A 20,713-nucleotide genomic window follows, 5' to 3' on the forward strand; every position below is an offset into this window, starting at 1 on the left:
CTCTGGAGGCTAGAGTAGCAGACTTGGAGGAGCTGAGGCAGACAGAGAGGTACATTGATGAGACCTTCAGGGACATAGTAGCCAAGTCCCAAATCCAGTCTGGCAGCCTCAATGCTGCCTTGGATCAGAAAGGTCTCCCAGTAGGAGATCACCACCCTGGTGTAGCAGGAAGTGATCCTGTAGCAAGGACCTGCTCTCCAGGTGATGTATTGTCCTCTCGCACTGAGGACAAGTCTCCCAGGGCTACTGTCCAGGAGGGAAGGGTTAGGCCGGCCATCATTGTTGGTGATTCAATTATTAGAATTGTAGATAGCAGCGTGGCTGGTGGACGTGAGGACCGCCTGGTAGCCTGCCTGCCTGGTGCGAAGGTGGCAGATCTCATACGTCACCTAGATAGGATTAAAGACAATGCTGGGGAGGAGCAGACTGTCGTGGTACATGTGGGCACCAACGACATAGGAAAATGTGGGAGAGAGGTTCTGGAAGCCAAATTTAGGATTTTAGATAGGAAGCTGAAATCCAGAACCTCCAGGGTGGAATTCTCTGAAATAATTCCTGTTCCACGTGCAGGTCCCCAGAGGCAGGCAGAGCTCCAGAGTTTCAATGCGTGCATGAGATGATGGTGCAGGGAAGAAGGATTCAGCTTTGTAAGGAACTGGGGAAACTTTTGGGGAAAGGGGAGACTTTTCCAAAAGGATGTGCTCCACCTTAACCAAAGTGGAAGCAAGCTGCTGGTACTAACTTTCAAAAAGGAGATAGAGCAGCTTTTAAACTAGAACAAGGGGGAAAGCAGACAGTCACTCAGCAGTACATGGTTTGGAGAAATGTATCCTTGAAGGATACTAATGAAACAGGAGAGTTAGGGCATCCCAATAGAGAGGTTCCATTTAAAGCAAACATGGTCCATGTGCTTATATGTAAAAAATCACCAAAGCTAATGATTTTTGAATTATCCCAAACAACTGAAAAGCAGGTTGTTAATACAAACAAAAAACACACTTTGAAATGGCTGTATACCAATGCCAGAAGTCTAAGTAGTAAGATGGGAGAGTTAAAGTGTATAGCAGCAAATGATGAGCGACATAATTGCCATCACAGAGACTTGGTGGAAGGAGGATAACCAATGGGACAGTGCTATATCAGGGTACAAATTATATCTCAATTATAAGGAGGATCAACTTGGTGGGGGTGTGGCACTTTATGTCCGGGGGGGGGGGTATAGAGTCCAACAGGATAAGGATCATACAAGAGACCAAATGCTCAGTATAATCTATATGGGTAGAAATCCCGTGTGTGTTGGATAAGAGTATAGTGATAGGAGTATACTACCGTCCACCTGGACAAAATGGTCAGACAGATGATGAAATGCTAAGAGAAATTAGGGAAGCTAACCAATTTGGCAGTGCAATAATAATGGGAGATTTCAATTACCCCAATAGTGACTGGGTAAATGTAACATCAGGACTTGCTAGAGACAAAGTTCCTGGATATAATAAATGACTGCTTCATGGAGCAATTGGTTCAGGAACCAACAAGAGAGGGAGCTATTTTAGATTTAATTCTTAGTGGAACGCAGGATTTGGTGAGAGAGGTAACGGTAGTGGGGCCCCTTGGCAACAGTGATCATAACATGATCAAATTTAAACTAATAACTGGAAGGGGGACAATAAGTAAATCTGCAGCACCAACACTAAACTTTCAAAAAGGAAACTTTGATAAAATGAGGAAAATAGAAAAAAACTAAAAGGTGCAGCTACAAAGGTTAAAAGTGTTCAACAGGCATGGACATTGTTTAAAAATACAATCCTAGAGGCGCAGTCCATATGTATTCCATGCATTAAGAAAGGTGGAAGGAAGGCAAAACGATTACCGTCATGGTTAAAAGGTGAGGTGAAAGAGGCTATTTTAGCCAAAAAACATCCTTCAAAAATTGGAAGAAGGATCCATCTGAAGAAAATAGGATAAAACATAAGCATTGTCAAGTGTAAAACATTGATAAGACAGGCGAAGAGAGAATTTGAAATGAAGTTGGCCATAGAGGCAAAAACTCATAAGAAAAACAGTTTTAAATATATCCGAAGCAAGAAACCTGCGAGGGAGTCGGTTGAACCATTAGATGACTGAGGGGTTAAAGGGGCTCTTAGGGAAGATAAGGCCATTGGAGAAAGACTAAATGAATTCTTTGCTTCCGTGTTTACTAATGAGGATGTTGGGGAGATACCAGTTCCAGAGATGGTTTTCAGGGGTGATGAGTCAGACGAACTGAACGAAATTAAATTACTGTGAACCTGGAAGATGTAGTAGGCCAGATTGACAAACTAAAGAGTAGCAAATCACCTGGACCGGATGGTATGCAACCTAGGGTACTAAAGGAATTAAAAAATGAAATGACTGATCTGTTAGTTAAAATTTGTAACCTATCATTAAAATCATCCATTGTACCTGAAGACTGGAGGGTGGCCAATGTAACCCCAACATTTAAAAAGGGCTCCAGGGGTGATCCAGGAAACTATAGACCAGTGAGCCTGATTTCAGTGCCGGGAAAAATAGTGGAAACTATTCTCAAGATCAAAATCGTAGAGCATATAGAAAGACATGTTTTAATGGAACACAGTCAACATCGATTTACCAAAGGGAAGTCTTGCCTAACAAATCTGCTTCATTTTTTTGAAGGGGTTAATAAACATGTGGATAAAGGTGAACAATAGTTGTAGTGTATTTGTATTATCAGAAGGCGTTTGACAAAGTCCGTCATGAGAGGCTTCTAAGAAAACTAAAAAGTCATGGGATAGGAGGCGATGTCCTTTTGTGGATTACAAACTGGTTAAAAGACAGGAAAGAGAGTAGGATTAAATGGTCAATTTTCTCAGTGGAAAAGGGTAAACAGTGGAGTGCCTCAGGGATCTGTACTTGGACTGGTACTTATATATATATATATATATATAAATGATCTGGAAAGGAATACGACGAGTGAGATTATCAAATTTGCGGATGATACAAAATTATTCAGAATAGTTAAATCACAAGCAGATTGTGATACATCACAGGAGGACCTTGCAAGACTGGAAGATTGGGCATCCAAATGGTAGATGAAATTTAATGTGGACAAGTGTAAGTTGTTGCGTAAAGGGAAAAATAAAATTGTTGGCTCAGTGTGCTGCAGCAGTCAAAAAAGCAAACAGAATGTTTGGAATTATTAGGAAGGGAATGGTTAAAACGGAAAAATGTCATAATGCCTCTATATCGCTCCATGGTGAGACTACACCTTGAATACTGTGTACAATTCTGGTCACCGCATCTCAAAAAAAGATATAGTTGCGATGGAGAAGGTACAGAGAAGGGCAACCAAAATGATAAAGGGAATGGAACAGCTTCCCTATGAGGAAAGGCTGAAGAGGTTAGGGCTGTTCAGCTTGGAGAAGAGACGGCTGAGGGGGGATATGATAGAGGTGTTTAAGATCATGAGAGGTCTTGAACGAGTAGATGTGAATCGGTTATTTACACTTTTGAATAATAGAAGGACTAGGGGATATTCCATGAAGGTAGCAAGTAGCACATTTAAGACTAATCGGAGAAAATTATTTTTCACTCAACGCACAATAAAGCTCTGGAATTTGTTGCCAGAGGATGTGGTTAGTGCAGTTAGTGTAGCTGGGTTCAAAAAAAGTTTGGATAAGTTCTTGGAGGAGAAATCCATTAATGGCTATTAATCAAGTTTACTTAGGGAATAGCCACTGCTATTAAGTGCATCAGTAGCATGGGATCTTCTTAGTGTTTGGGTAATTGCCAGGTTCTTGTGGCCTGGTTTGGCCTCTGTTGGAATGCTGGGCTTGATGGACCCTTTGTCTGACCCAGCATGGCAATTTCTTATGTTCTAATGATGGTTAGGACCCACTTGTCCAACGTTATCTCGACCCATCTTTGGTAGAAGAGGGTAAGTCTGCCCCCTATGGCTTCTTCCTGTGAATGGGTCTGCTGATTCTCATTATGGGGTGCGGCAGGGGCCTGTACCTGAGCCAACTCCCCTCTTGTTGTTTTGTTTGTTATGAAAGGACTGGCCCCTGCCAGTGGGGCGAGATGCTTGGAATGTGGTTTTGTACGGTCTAAAATGCTGGGCTCCTCTACCCTTGTTTCTTCGGGGAGAGTAGCGTTGGTTTCTTTTGTTCCTGTCCTCCGGTAATCGAGGTACTGGGGATTTGCCCCATTTGTTGGCTAACTTCTCCAGCTCGCATCCGAACAGGAGGGATCCTTTAAAAGGCATTCTCGTGAGTTTCGTCTTGGAGGTAGCGTCAGCCGACCAATTTCGGAGCCATAGTTACCTTCTGGCTGCCATTATGTATGAGACGCACCTGGCTGAGGTGCGCAACAGATCAGAGGTTGCATCTGTGAGGAAAGATATTGCCGATTCTAATGTTTCGGCAGAAGTGTTTCGTCCCTGGAGAGAAGTAAGCAGGCACATGTCACCACGGCGCAGCAGGAAGAGATCTGCAGGGACATTGCTGCGATATCAAATTGTTTAAGGATGGATTCCGGATGTCTGACCTGTGCATCCTTGAGTGCAGCTCCTCGTTCGACTGGAATAGTAGTGTGCTTTGAGACACTGCAGACCATGGCGTCCACTTTCAGGAACCCTAGGAGTTTTCGCCACGGGTTCCAGGGGGTATAGGGCTTGTCGGGCCTGTCCTCTTTTGAAGCTGGCCTCCGGGGCATTCCATTCCAGGTCAGTTGTTCAGCCTGTAGCATTGGGAAATAGCATGAAGCCTGATGGAGACCGACCAAAACTGGGCTTGTCTTTGGCTCCGCTGTGGTACTTGCGCCAGGGATGGCCAGTGTTTTCAGACTCAGAGACATGAGATCTGATAACTCATCTTTGGAGAAAAATTGTATCATGGTTCAGTATGGTTCCATCCCTGGAGGGATTTCCCCTTCCTCCAGGGAGTCAGGCTCTTCTTCCGAGGTATTTGTTTCCCCTAAGGGGAGGCATTTGCCCGGAAGGGGCAGGTATCAAGGGATCCGAGAAGAGCTTGGAAGGTTTTGCTCTTCTGGTGTAGGCTGTGGCTGTGTCACAGGTGGTACAGATTGTGCCTGGACAAAGGTTTGTAGGCCTCTGAAGAATTCCACCCAAGAAGAGGTCCCTTGGTCCATACTGAATCCAGAGGAGTTCCCTGAGGTACCCGGGATACAGAGGTCCGGGGTACTATCATTAGTGGAGGCGGACTCCTCTACTGTCTGAGGAGGGCCTTGCTTCGGGTCCTCTTGAGCCTCTTCGCACTGCGGGCAGAGGCCAATTCGGATTGAGCAGCTCTCAGGTGGCAGGCAGGACAAAGGGCTTGTCCCTTGGCTTTCTTGACAGGAGATGCCATGATTCGTGCGTATGGAGTGGCTCAGAATTCGTATGTGCTCGGAGGAGCGAGTGCTGGGTAACTTAGTTGTGAGTGCAGACCAAAATCTGTGCGTTTAGTGAAGATGCGTGTGCCACTGGGTGCGCAGGCCTATCTGTGCGCCCGGCACAGTTGTGCGTGCCGCTGTGCGCCCGGCATGCGTGCCGCTGTGCGCCCGGCACAGTTGTGCGTGCCGCTGTGCACCCGGCACAGTTGTGCGTGCCCGGCACAGGTCGCACGCCGCTATGTGTACATCATTTGTGCACCCGGCTCGCCGCTGTGCGCATAGCTCAGTAGTACGCGTCGATGTGCACATGATACAGATGCGTGCGCTGCTGCTGTGCGCACAAGTAGTTTGCGCACACGGCTCAGTTGTGCGGACACTACGGCGATCAAGAGGGGAAATAGCGCCGATGACCACGTGGGCAAGATGGCGACTCCCCCCAGAGGGTCTCCACGTGAGAGGACCCTCGCACCAGATCGGGGTCTAGCCCAGAAGGGGCTGCTCAACCCGATTTAACAGATGCCGGGAGGACGATCTATGCGGCGAACCGAGACTTTAAGAAAGTTTTCTACCTTACCTTGGCAGTTCTCGGTATCGTGCCGGACAGTCTCCGGCTGCGGGAGGAGAGGGGAGGGAAAATACCTTCACCACCGCGCTCGGGATTGCATCCGCTGCCTCTCAGCCATTCTGGGCTAAGTCAAACCAGGAACCGGCAACCAGACCGAGGCTCACTTCCGAGGGATCTCGGAAATCACCTCAGGAATTTTCGACTGGGGGAGGGACCCTTAGGTATCACCGCAGGAGAAGTGGGGCTCGTCTTGTAGAGGTAAGATTTTCTTTCCTCTTTGGTTTGGATTTTCTAACGCAGTGCAAGCATGTGTAGAGTCCCTAACTGCTTAGGAGATGAAGAAATACTGAAGAGGTAAGCTTCCTGCACGGGTATATGTAGGCTGACGTCAGATTGAAATCTGATTCCGTCTCCCAACTGCTATCAGGAGCACACTTTACCCATTGGTCCTGAGTCCACCTGCTACACGCTAGGAAATACTTCAATAACTATTGTTATATTGAGATAGTATACATGACCCTTTATTACTACAGAATAAATATATCATGTGGGAGACAATTAGCATTCATATTGTAAATATATTTGCTTTTAGTTCTATGTTTTATTTTGTTTATTGTACCCCGCTGAGAATAAATTTTTTTTTAAATAAAGTAATGTTTTCTGAAGACAGCAGCTAACCCAGACAGATGTGGGTCTGGGTTAGCTGCTGTCTTCAGAAAACCCGCATCTCAAAACAAACCTCCACCAGAACCACTCTCACCATGCTCACTTTTAATATCCCTATCATTCACAACCAAAGGCGAACCCCCTTAACTAACATCACCAACAACATACAAAAAAGAATCATCCCTATTACGACATCACCATTGAATCAACTACTAGGCCTCACGCTACTCTCAGTAACTCTCATCAATGCGCAATCCTTAACGAAAGAGACACATATCCTCAATGATTACCTCTTGGATAGCAACCCAGACATCTGTGCCATCACAGAAACCTGGTTAAAAAACTCGGACATTGCCTTAACCAATCAACTACCAATTCAGACATACGACATCTTCACCTTCCATAGACTCAAAAAAAGAGGAGGCGGACTTCTTCTAGCCACAAAGAAAGAACTCAGATTGACTGCGCATACTATCAAGACAGAATCCAAATTAGAATTGGGTCTAGTCAAATCTAAACAACTACAAATTCTGTTAGTCTACGCTCCCCCGGGAGTTCTAGAAACGGACCCATCACCCCTCGTAGAATCCATCGTGAAACATATTAATGCAGACATACCAACAATAATTATGGGGGACTTTTTTATGAAAGCTTTTCCTGACCTAAACTGAACCTTAATCAGTCTTTGACTAATCACTCTGACTTTACCTTAACATAGAAATTAACTCCACAGCATTAGGGCAATTCGTTATTACCTCAAATGCATTGATATGCATATATGTATCATATGTATCTAGTTAAAAACCCCAGCTTCTTTTCTCTGTTCCAAGTTATTACTACCCTGTTTTATTGTAACTGCAACCCTTAACTTTCACTTGTATATTGTTACTATTACTACTACCTTTTTTAATTTTTGTTATTTATGACCTCTTGTTACCTCTTCACTTGTTAATTGTAAACCGACATGATGCGATACCCATCGCGAATGCCGGTATAGAAAAACTTAAAATAAATAAATAAATAAATAAATAAATTATGGGGGACTTCAACCTTCACACAAATGCAATACCTCGCTCTACCAACTGTGAAGTTCTCCTCACCACCCTCGGTGCGATGGGATTCACTCAGACCATCAACAGCCCCACACATAAAGCTGGTCACACCCTGGATCAAATATTCATCAATTCTAATTTCACTTGCACAATAGAACCTTCCTGTACACCAATCCCTTGGTCAGATCATTTCCTAATAGAATCTTCCTTTTCCACACACAAACAGACACACACCTCTCCACACACTTCTACCATTCAATTCAGGAAAACATGTCCTTCTGACATACTCGGCGATCAGCTATCCAAAGAACTCTCCAACCTTGACCTAGCTAATCTGGACTCAGCACTATCCTCTTGGCAAAAGATTACAGAAACAGTCGCAAACAAATGGTGTCCAATAATCTCCAAATCACTCAACCCAATAAAAAAGGGAAACCAACCTTGGTTCTGTTCGGAACTGAAACAAATGAAACAAGACTTACGCCAGAAAGAAAATAGATGGCGAAAAACCCCAAATAAAACAACTCTCTCATCTTACAAGGGACTCTTAAATCACTACAGGACCGCCATTCTACAGAAAAAGAAGGAATACTACGCAAACAAAATACACCGTTTTCAATATGATGCCCAGGCCCTTTTCGCTTACGTATCACAAATCACTAAATCAACCTCACCACCTATTCCAGATGAACAAGCTCTCTCAAAAGCTATAGAACTCGCTTCTTACTTCCAACAGAAGATCTTAAATACCCTCGCCCTCCTTCCCACAAATACAACTCCCATCAAGTCAGGTGAGAATTCCAATTCTCTAAATAGACCCAAATTTGACTGTTTCGAATCAATCTCCTCCAAAGAGATTGAATCCATTCTAAAAAAACTGAAACCTGCTAGCCATCCAGCTGACAATATCCCATCGAGACTCCTGCTTCTAATCCCTAACTTGATCTCAGGACCCCTGACCAGCATAATAAACAGCCTCCTATCCCAAGGAAGCTACCCAGACATCCTAAAAACCGCTTCACTCAAGCCCCTCCTCAAGAAACACAATTTAGACCCTAATGTACCAGCAAATTTCAGACCCATCTCTAACCTCCCTTTCGTCGCTAAACTTACGGAGAAACTGGTAAACACACAGCTTTCTGACTACCTGGAAGACCACAAGATCTTACACCCTTCGCAATATGGTTTCCGTAAATCATGCAACACGGAAACCCTCCTCATCTCACTAACAGACCATATTATTATGGGGTTAGATAAAGGTCATTCCTTTTTACTAGTCTTGTTAGACATTTCGGCGGCTTTCGACACCGTCAATCACACCATCCTATTGGATCGCCTAGCAGATATCGGCATCTCGGGATCTGCGTACAACTGGTTCAAGTCCTTCCTCAGTAATAGGCCTTACAAAGTCAAAATCAATAATAAAGAGTCTCCCCTAACAAAATCGAATCTTGGCGTACCACAAGGATCTTCTTTATCCCCTACCCTCTTCAACATATACCTCCTCCCCCTCTGCCAAATGTTAACAGATCTCAATCTAATTCATTATCTGTACGCAGACGACGTACAGATTCTAATCCCCATAACAGAATCAATATCAAAAGCGCTCACCCATTGGAATAACTGCCTACTTTCCATCACCAGTCTACTCAACAGCTTAAACCTGGTCCTCAACGCTTCTAAGACAGAGCTTCTCCTCATCTCCTCAAATGATAACAATATCCACCAACCAACACCATTCAACGCTCACATCACATGTAAGCAGGTTAGAGATCTTGGGGTGATTCTAGACAACCGACTAAACCTCAGGAAAATGGTCAATACAACAACGAAAGATTGCTTTTACAGATTACAGGTCCTAAAACGACTTAAACCTCTCTTATTCTTCCACGACTTCAGGACAGTCCTCCAAGCGTTACTGTTCGCCAAAATAGACTACTGCAGTGCCCTTCTACTAGGACTTCCCAAATCTTCTACTAAACCGCTGCAGATGATTCAAAATGCGGCAGCAAGATTGTTAACCAGTACCAGCCGCCACGATCACATATCACCAATTCTCAGGAACCTACATTGGTTACCAGTAAATTACAGAATTCTATACAAATCAATCACCTTAATCCATAAAACTATCCATCATCAATTTCAACTTGACCTGGAAATACCTCTCAAACTCTACTCTTCTATCAGACCAACTAGAGACATTTACAAAGGCACTCTGAATGTTCCCCCCACTAAAGCCTCACGCCTCGCTACGACCAAAGACAGAGCCTTTTCGATAGCTGGCCCATCGATCTGGAACAGTATCCCATCAAACCTCAGACTGGAGCCATGCCTTTTAACTTTCAGAAAAGGTCTTAAGACCTGGCTCTTTCAACAAGCCTTCCCTGAACCAGACATTCAATAGTTGGCCTTCATTCCTACTCGGTCTGGCACTCCATTTCTCAAAGAAAAAATAAATGGACTCAGAGACATTAAGGTTAAAACACCGTCCTTAAGTTTTAACTTGTACACTCTATGGTAATATTATTTTACTGGCCTATCTTCCTTCCAGCTTGTGCAAGCTTCCAAGTTCTCTCCCCTTGTTGATTGTAACTTTTTGACTTATTCCTACTTATTGTTATCTTTCGTTTATGTGAATTTGTTACTCTTGTTTTTCCCTTTGTTAAATTGTAAACCGATCTGATATGGTAAATTTACTATGAAGGTCGGTATAAAAAACTGTTAAATAAATAAAAAAAATTTTAAATAAAGTAATGTTTTCTGAAGACAGCAGCTAACCCAGACAGATGTGGGTCACATGACTGTGGTGCCAAGCAGAGCAACATTCTAGTGCTTTCTGGAAAAGTTTAGAAGTCTTTTCTGCCCATGTGTGTGATTTCTGCATTGGAGTGGCCCCATAGCTTCTCTCAGCTACTGTTTAACTAAGAGAGCATCTGTTACAGGTAAAGTGCTTTGTTTTCTCTGGACACAAGCAGTACTACCACGTCAGCTGGGACTCCCTAAATGAAAATTGGTTCTTACCTGCTAATTTTCGTTCCTGTAATACCACAGATCAGTCCAGAAAAGTGGGTTGTGTATCCCTACCAGCAGGTGGAGTCATAGAAAAATTTGAACTTTGGGCACTGCTACATAACGAGAGGGCCACCTGCAGTCCCTCAGTATTGGCCTGTACCCAAGCCCACGCTAACAGAACTAACTAGCGGCAGAGGTTGAAACCCAAACAAAAAAATGATAACCTGCGGCCTCAAACAGACAGAAACTGCTCCATCAAGTAACTCTGTCAACACGGAGCTCCGTAATTAAAAAAACAGCAAATCGTAAGGCAATGCAGTCTTTCGGTATCTGAAGAAAGGGGTGGGCCTCTGGACTGATCTGTGGTATTACAGGAACGAAAATTAGCAGGTAAGAACCAATTTTCCTTTCCTGAACATACCCAGATCAGTCCAGAAAAGTGGGATGTACCCAAGCCACCCTACACTGGGCGGGAACCCGAAAGACCCACACGCATTACACTCTCACCAAAGGACGATTCATCATTAGCTTTAACGTCCAAGCAATAATGTTTAGTGAAAGTGTGTAAAGAAGACCACACTGCCGCCCTACAAATCTCCTGAGGCGACAGGAGTTGACACTCCGCCCAAGAGGTCGCTTGTGCCCTGGTTGAGTGTGCTCCGAGACCCAACGGCACTTGACACCCTCGGGAAATGAAGGCAGATCCGATGGCTTCCTTAATCCAACGAGAGATGGTCGCCTTAGACGCCTTGTCACCCTGTTTGTGCCCCCCAAACAGGAGAAAGTGATCCAAACGTCGGAAATTATTAGTAACCTCCAGGTAGCGCAGCAAAATACGCCAGACATCCAATAGATGAAGGTCCCTACCCCAAGAGGAATCCCGAGCCCAGTGCGGAAAACCAGGAAGATCCACCGCCTGATTGACATGGAAGGCCGAAACCACTTTGGGAAGGAACGAGGGAACCGTGTGCAGGTAAATTTTACCGTCATAAATCTGAAGAAAGGGATCACGGCACGACAATGCCTGCAATTCCGAAATCTGGCGGGCCAAGCAAATAGCCACCAAAAACACTGTTTTTAAAGTCAGATCCTTCAACGAAGCCCTGCGCAGAGGCACAAAGGGGGCTTCGCACAGCGCCCGGAGAACTAGATTCAAACTCCAATCGGGACATAAAGGCCGGACAGGCGGATGCAGATGTTTAACCCCTTTGAGAAAGCGAGCAATATCCGGATGGACAGCTAGAGACACCATTCAACCGACCCCGCAAGGCACCCAACGCTGCCACCTGAACCCGAAGGGAATTAAACTATAACCCCCTAGCGAGTCCTTGCTGCAAAAATTCAAGCACCCGGATGATGTCCACCGTCAACGGATTGCAGGAGCATTGGAAACACCATGCCTCAAACAAACAGTTTCCAAACGCGAACATAAGCCATAGACATGGCTGGACGGTGAGCCTGTAGGAGCGTGGAAACAACCTGCGCGGAATAACCCTTCAAGCGTAAACATCGCCTCAAAAGTCAGGCCACGAAAGAGAAGTAATCCTTCCGATCCAAAAATATGGGCCCGACAGAAAAGATGCGGTAGATAAGCGAGTTGCAACGGACCCCCTCTAAGGCCAGGCGAATCAGATCTGCAAAGCACAGGCGACGTGGCCACTCCGGTGCCACCAAAACCACCCTGCCAGGATGGAGTTCAATGCGACGAAGAAGTCGACCGATGAGGGGCCATGGAGGAAAGGCGGACAGAAGACTTCCCGTGGGCTAGGAACACACCAGTGCATAGAGACCCACCGAGCCCTGCTCTCGCCGATGGCTGAAAAATCCGTCCGACTTCGCGTTCGCCCTGGTTGCCATCAGATCAAACTGTGGCACACCCCACCGGGCGCAATTGAGGTTCCATGCGTCGCAAGACAGTTCCCATTCCCCAGGATCGAGCTGTTGTCTGCTGAGAAAAATCGGCCTGCACGTTCTCCACTCCCATGACGTGAGAAGTTGCAATTCCCTGGAGATGGCGCCACGCCCAGGTGAACAGGAGGTGTGCCTCGAGCGCAACCGTGGGACTTCTTGTGCCCCCTTGGCGGTTGATGTAAGCTACAGTCATCGCATTGTCGGAGAACACGCAAACCATGCTGTTCCCTATCCAGGGGAGAAACGCCTGTAAGGCCAGCCGTACGGCTCGCGTCTCGAGCCGATTGATGGTCCAGGACCCCTCTGTCAGAAACCAGAGCCCTTGGGTGGTTCTGTCTGCACACACTGCTCCCCATCTGGACAGACTGGCATCAGTGGAGATTATTATCCAATCCGGAGGATCCAAGTCCACTCCCCGTTCCAGATTGTCGCGCGAAAGCCACCACGACAGACTGAAGTCTGGACTCGGGAAATAGCAGCATTGGGAGATGGAACTGTTCTGAAACTGGACTCTAGCGCACATTGTAACGGTTGCAAATGAGCGAATGCCCAGGGCACCATATCCAAGGTGGAAGCCATGGAACCCAGGACTTGCAGATGATGCCGCCACACTGTGGGCTGCTCGCTCCGCAGGAGAGTGTGAATCTGTTCTTGCAACATCCGCAGACGATCCTCCGCCAGAAACACCTTGCCTTGTAATGTACTGAATTGCGCTTCCAAGTAAATCAGCTTCTGGGTGGGTTCCAAATGACTTTTCTGCACATTGATGACCCACCCGAGTGACTAAGGTGACCATCACCGTGTGGATGGACCGTACGCAATCCAACTGGGACTTGGTGCGAATCAACCAATTGTCCAGGTAAGGATGGACCAGAGCTGTGGCGAGGCCAAACGGAAGGGCTGACCCAAGTCCTTGAAGCGCAGGAACCGCTGCAAAAAACTCATTAATACCACCACCAAGGAATGCTTCCATAAGCTTCACGTCCTGAAACAAATAAAACCTCTCCTTCACTTTCAAGACTACCGGTCTGTACTACAAGCCATACTATTTTCAAAAATAGACTACTGTAACGCACTCCTCCTTGGCCTTCCAGCCGCCTCAACGAAACCACTTCAGATGCTGCAAAATGCCGCAGCAAGGATCCTTACTAACTCTCGGCGCAAAGACCACATCACACCAATCCTAAAAAACCTACATTGGCTACCTATCAACCACAGAATAATGGTCAAGACCTTATCCATCATCCACAAAAACATATATCACCGATCTACTCTACAACTCAAAATTCCTCTCAAACTTCATGTGTCCTCAAGACCGATCAGATCAACTTACAAAGGATCGCTCCATGCCCCACCAAATAAATCCACCACTCATACTTCCATCCTGAAACGAACCTTGTCCACGGCCGGACCGTATTATTGGAATCTTCTTCCCCCGGAACTTAGACAGGAACAATGCCAGCTTTCTTTCAGAAAGAAATTAAAAACGTGGCTGTTCACCCAAGCCTTCCCTTAATGGACACCATACGAACAAGCACTGCTATGCAATCCATTCTCACAGATCCCCTCCCTCCCCCTCCCTCACTCGCACCGGCAACTTTATAGACCTAAAGACTAATCCATTGTCTAAGCCTGCTACATTCGTTTATATGTTAAACTCCATTATTTTAAACTTAGTTATGTTTAACTTATTATACTAATTGTGTGCTTTCGCTCTCTACTCTCCCATCCTGTAAACCCCTTGTTCTTTGTAACTTTATTTTCATAGTTAATTGGATACCCCTTGTTTCAATGTAAACCGGTACAATAAGACACCTGTCTTGAGTATCGGTATATCAAAAGTATTTAAATAAATAAATAAATAAGACTGAGGCTTATGGCTTGTATGTATCCACCCATGGTACAGAACAGAGGAATACTGCCTGACGTTGGGATCAGGGGTAACTTAGCTGTAAGTATTAATATATTAAGCAGACTGAGGCTTATGGCTTGTATGTATCCACCCATGCTACAGAACAGAGGAATACTGCCTGACATTGGGATCAGGGGTAACTTAGCTGTAAGTATTAATATATTAAGCAGACTGAGGCTTATGGCTTGTATGTATCCACCCATGCTACAGAACAGAGGAATACTGCCTGACGTTGGGATCAGGGGTAACTTAGCTGTAAGTATTAATATATTAAGCAGACATGTTTATGGCTTGTATGTATCCACCCATGCTACAGAACTTTCTTTAGGGTAAACTGGTGCTTAATGGGCCAGGATGTTAGAGACAGGAATTGTTATTTTCTAAATGTTAAATCCTGACAAATCTGAAAAATAAAAGTTTCTGAAGAGAACATGTAGTCTTTTTCCTGAGCTTAGGATCGTGAAATAAAGTGGGAGGGCAACTGAAAGTGTCCTGTACCAGACAGGTCCCTATACCCCTAAACTTCCTTACAGTGCCATAAGTGATCACTCCAGCACTGGTTTCTCTGAATATACACCAAAGAGATTTGCTTCATTGGCGCTGCAGTTGGTTAAACGCCAACATACTCAGCTCAGATTGTGAAAACCTTGGCTTCTTTGGTTTCTTAGCCAAAGCTGAAGGCTTCTTTCAATGCAGAGGATTTCGGGTCTATTTTCTGATGTACTATGACTTAAGGCTTCCCCTGAGAGTGATGCCTTTTCAAGGACTTAAGTCTTCCCATGAGGGAGAGCAATGCCTCTCTTGCACAAGTCAGATATCTTAGTGCTTCACAGAGAGCTTATAGAAAGATATTTTTGCAGGGGACATACATAGATATTGATTACACAGCATTAAGTCCTGAAGCAGACCTAAACAATGTATACTTACTTCAAGTAAGTCTAGCTTCCATCTTGAGCAAACTTACTTCAAGTAAGTCTAGCCTCTCCATCTTGAGCAAACAACCCCTCAACCATCTTGAGCAAACAACCATCTTGCAAGCATCCAACAAATGCTCAGCAAACAACCATCCTGCAAGCATTCAGCAAACAACCATCTTGAGCAAACAACCTTCTTGAGCAAACAACCATCCTGCAAGCGTCCAACAAATGCTCAGCAAATAACCATCCTGCAAGCATTCAGCAAACAACCATCTTGAGCAAACAACCATCTTGAGCAAACAACCATCCTGCAAGCGTCCAACAAATGCTCAGCAAACAACCATCCTGAGCAAACAACCATCCTGAGCAAACAACCATCCTGAGCAAACAACCATCCTGCAAGCATTCAGCTATCAACCATCCTGCAAGCATTCAGCAAACAACCATCTTGAGCAAACAACCTTCTTGAGCAAACAACCATCCTGCAAGCGTCCAACAAATGCTCAGCAAATAACCATCCTGCAAGCATTCAGCAAACAACCATCTTGAGCAAACAACCATCTTGAGCAAACAACCATCCTGCAAGCGTCCAACAAATGCTCAGCAAACAACCATCCTGAGCAAACAACCATCCTGAGCAAACAACCATCCTGAGCAAACAACCATCCTGCAAGCATTCAGCTATCAACCATCCTGCAAGCATTCAGCAAACACCCTCACTGCAAACATTCAGCAAGTATACAGCAAACAACCATTCTACGCTCATCCAGAGCCCTAACCAATTAATTATTTCTTCCTAATCCCAGCCTTTCCTCCCAGTCATCCGCCTATCCACGGCACCAACCATCAGTCATCCGCCTATCCACGGCACCAACCATCAGTCATCCGCCTATCCACGGCACCAGCCAGCTAACCATTCACAATGTCTCTAGTACTCCCAATACCAACATTACAACACCGCCTCCCACCTAAAAGATTATCTGCCAGACGAGCCCTCCTCAAGAACTTAAAAACCCTCACCCCCATCTCGATTACTCCAATCACACAGCTTTTAGGCCTCTCCCTCTTCTCACTCTTCAATGCACAATCCCTAACAAAAAAATCCCTAATCTTTAATGATTATCTCAACGACGCCAAGCCAGATATTTGTGGAGTAACTGAAACATGGCTCAAGCCCTCAGATACAGCGTTAATAAACCAACTACCTACACATACCTATGACGTCTTCTCACTCCCGAGACTGAAAAAAAAGAGGAGGTGGAATCCTTTTGGCTACCAAAAAAAGTCTGAACTTCTCCCAACATCCATTCAGCTCTAACTCAAAACTGGAAGTCGGCTTCTTCACCTCACAACATCTTCAAATCCTTCTTGTCTACGCCCCCCCAGGGTTCCTAGAATCCAATGTCTCCCCTATCCTTGAAATCTCCACCATGCTCATCAACCTGGATTCTCCAGCAATCATCTTAGGAGACTTCAATCTACATATTGACAACCCCTCACCATCCAACAGCTGTATAACCCTCCTCACAGCCCTATCTGCCATGGGATTCCAACAAATAGTCAATGAACCCACACACAAAGCGGGTCACACCCTGGACTTGATTTTCTTCAACAAAGGGATTACGAACACGTACAACTTGAAGAACAAAAAGGTCCCTTGGTCAGACCACTCTCTTATTTCCACCTCTTTCGCACTGGAAGAAACCAACACTCCTAACATCCCCTCACCTTCATTCCATTACAAAAAGCGATGTTCTCCAGAAGACCTCAACACCCAATTAATCTCCCAGCTCCCCCTATTAGACTTATCCGACCCTAACGCTGCCATTCGTTCATGGAACAACGTAACAGAAAATATAGCCAACAAGCTCTGTCCTTCAATTACAAAAAAATCTCACACCAATGCAGCCAACAGACAACCTTGGTTCACCAACGAACTCAGAAAACTTAAACAAACTTTAAGAAAAAAAGAAGCGACCTGGCGTAAAACCCCTTGCGACACCATCTCATCATACAAATCCACACTTTACCAGTACAAATCCCTCACCTCAAAATCAAAAAAAGATTTTTACGCATCCAAGATTCACAACCTGGTCTTTGACGCTAAAGCCCTCTTCGCCTATGTCTCCAGCCTCACTCAAACCATACCGCGAGAAATCCCCGGCAATATGGCTCAGTCCAAAGCCGAAGAACTCGCTCAGTTTTTCCAAAATAAAATTTCCAATCTCCTAACACAACTGCCTCCCGACACAGCAGCCCTCCAGACATATCAACAACCTGCACACAAAAATGCCAGCTTTGAACCTGTAGCCTCCACTGAGATACAAGCCATCCTGAGAAAAATGAAACCTTCATCTCATCCTGCAGACCACATCCCCTCCAAATTACTTCTATCTATTCCAGACACAATAGCCACATCTTTGACAAATATCATCAACTGCTCTCTAGCCCAAGGAATCTGCCCTGATGACCTCAAAATGGCCTCAATCTCACCGCTCTTAAAGAAACCTAACCTTGACCCGAAGGAACCCAACAACTTCCGCCCCATAGCTAACCTCCCATTCATCGCCAAGATCATGGAAAAACTAGTGAACTCTCAACTCTCAGATTTCATCGAAGACAACAATCTTCTCTTCACCCCACAACACGGCTTCAGAAAAAATCGAGGCACAGAATCCCTCCTCTCCTCGTTGACAGATTATATCTTAATGGGCCTTGACAAAGGAAACTCATTCCTATTGATCTTGTTAGACCTCTCAGCAGCGTTCGACACGGTCAACCATGCCATCCTCCTAAACCAACTCTCGTCTATAGGAATCAGTGGCACCGTCCTATCCTGGTTCAAAACCTCTCTCAATAACAGAGGTTACAAAGTTAAAATCCAAAACAAGGAATCCTCTAGATTTGACTCTGTCATAGGAGTCCCTCAAGGTTCTTCATTATCTCCGACCCTATTTAATATCTATCTTCTTCCTCTCTGCCAACTTCTCACCAACCTCAATCTAAAGTACTTCCTTTATGCAGACGATATCCAAATTATCATCCCCATCAAAGATACATATTCTGAAACTCTTGACTACTGGGAATCATGCCACCTGAAAATCAAACAACTACTAAACAACCTACACCTCATCTTAAACTCTTCTAAGACAGAAATCCTTCTCATTTCTCCGGAAACCAACATCTCCAACACTACTCTTCCCACCAACCTACCTACCACACAAGTTCGAGACTTAGGAGTGATAATAGACAACCGGCTAAACTTCAAGGCCCATATCAACAAAACAACCAAAGACTGCTTCTATAAACTCCAGGTTCTGAAGAGGATAAGACCTATTTTCCATGCCCAAGACTTCAGAACGATCATCCAAGCAGTCATTTTTGCAAAATTAGACTACTGCAATTCCCTATTGCTAGGTCTGCCCTCTTCCTACTCCAAACCACTACAGATGGTTCAAAATTCAGCAGCTCGATTACTAACAGGCGCAAGAAAGAGAGACCACATATCCCCCATTCTGAAAGTTACATTGGCTACCCGTCCACTTCCGTATCATGTACAAAGCCATTTGTGTCATCTTCAAAACTATTCATCAACGCATCTCCCTCGATCTACAAATCCCCCTCCAAGTATACAACTCGACAAGACCTACCAGAAATGTCTACCGAGGCGCCCTCAAAGATCCCCCTGCGAAAATGACCAAACACATCACTCTAAGAGATCGTGCCACCTCCACTGCTGGCCCTTCTCTGTGGAATTCCATTCCCACAGATCTCAGACTGGAACCTTGCCTCTTAACTTTCAGGAAAGGACTTAAGACTTGGTTATTCAAGCAAGCTTTCTCAGACACAATCTAATATCACGTCATAGATACAAACCAAGGACTTCAAATATTCAGCCATTAATCATGCCATTTTTACATAGCATTTAATTTATTTGTATACCGTTCAACCGTTTATTCTTTCCTATCTCTTCCTTCTTATCCAAGTTCTGCTACCCTTGTTATTTGTAACTGCTCCTTCGATCACCACAGTTCTAGTTGATGTATTTAATGCACTCCCGTTTCATGTAAACCAGCAAGATATGTGCTCATGATTGCCGGTATATAAAAACCTTAAATAAATAAATAAATAAAAATTTTATATCTGCACATAGCCTAAAATAAGTTTTGCCTCTGGTTTTTAGAAAACATGCAGGAGGTTTTTGGAAGTTTAAGACAGGTCTGACTTAGCCGGTGGAAAGGAGACTGGAGAAGGGGAATGTTGCACCAGCGCATTTGAGTCCCACTGTTGCTCCTTGTGACCTTGGGCAAGTCACTTTACCCTCCATTACCTCAGGTACAAACTTAGATTGTAAGTCCTCTGGGGATAGGGAAATACCTACAGTACCTGAATGTAATCCGCTTTGAACCACTGAAAAAGTGCGAAAAGCAGAATATAAATCTAAATATTCAATATAAAACCCTCATCATCCTGCATAATACACTGCACAAAAACACCACCACATGGCTCAAGGACATGCCTCGCTTCCGAATCTCAAACCGCCCCACTAGAACCACCCTCGCCGGCACCCTGTACACCCCACCCCTCAGAACCGCCCACCTTACCAATACCAGGGAGAGAGCTCTCACTATCGCCGGCCCCACACTCTGGAACTCCCTTCCTCCCCACCTACGACTCGAACCCTCCTTACACAATTTCAAAAAAGGCATCAAGACATGGCTCTTCAGACAAGCCTACCCAGACATCAATCAAACATAGCCCTTCCTCCCCCTCTCATCCACCTCCCCCCTTCCCTCCCTGCCCTCGGTTTTGTTTTTTGGAGTTTTTCTTCCTCCCCCCCCCCACCACCTTACTCTGCCTGCCTTAGACATGTACCAAGGAAATTATGTAAAATAGTTAATTTTCTATTGTTTGTTACTGTTCTTCATTGTTAATTCCTGTCATTTTTCGCTAGGCTGCCTCTATAATTCCAGCTGTCTTTATCCCTTACCCCCTCTTCCCTTTTCTCGCCTGCTCCCCTTACCCGCCCCCCTTGTTCAATGTATTTTCTACCTGCTTCAGTTATCTGTAAACCGGCGTAATGTGCCCTACGAACGTCGGTATAGTAAAAGTTCTTAAATAAATAAAAAAAAGGAATACAACTGCTCATGCTCCAAGACGAATTCTGGAAAACTGGAGCTGGGAAGCTAAAGATTTGTCCTTCTTGGTGCCTTTTGTGACTTCACTCAGAATATGGGGCTGTTTTGTTGCTCATCCATGGAGAACCTATGTGCCTGGGTTGCCCCCAGGA

At 44.9% G+C, this 20,713-nt stretch overlaps 1 protein-coding gene across 3 annotated transcripts in view; it reads right to left on the minus strand.

Moving 5' to 3' along the window:
• Positions 1 to 20,713, minus strand: part of LOC115083432 (ATP-binding cassette sub-family F member 2) — a 191,417-nt gene that overhangs the window by 125,010 nt on the left and 45,694 nt on the right. The window lies entirely within an intron of this gene.

This window comes from Rhinatrema bivittatum, chromosome 2, assembly GCF_901001135.1.
Source record: "Rhinatrema bivittatum chromosome 2, aRhiBiv1.1, whole genome shotgun sequence".
In the NCBI taxonomy this organism is placed as follows: Eukaryota; Metazoa; Chordata; class Amphibia; order Gymnophiona; family Rhinatrematidae; genus Rhinatrema; species Rhinatrema bivittatum.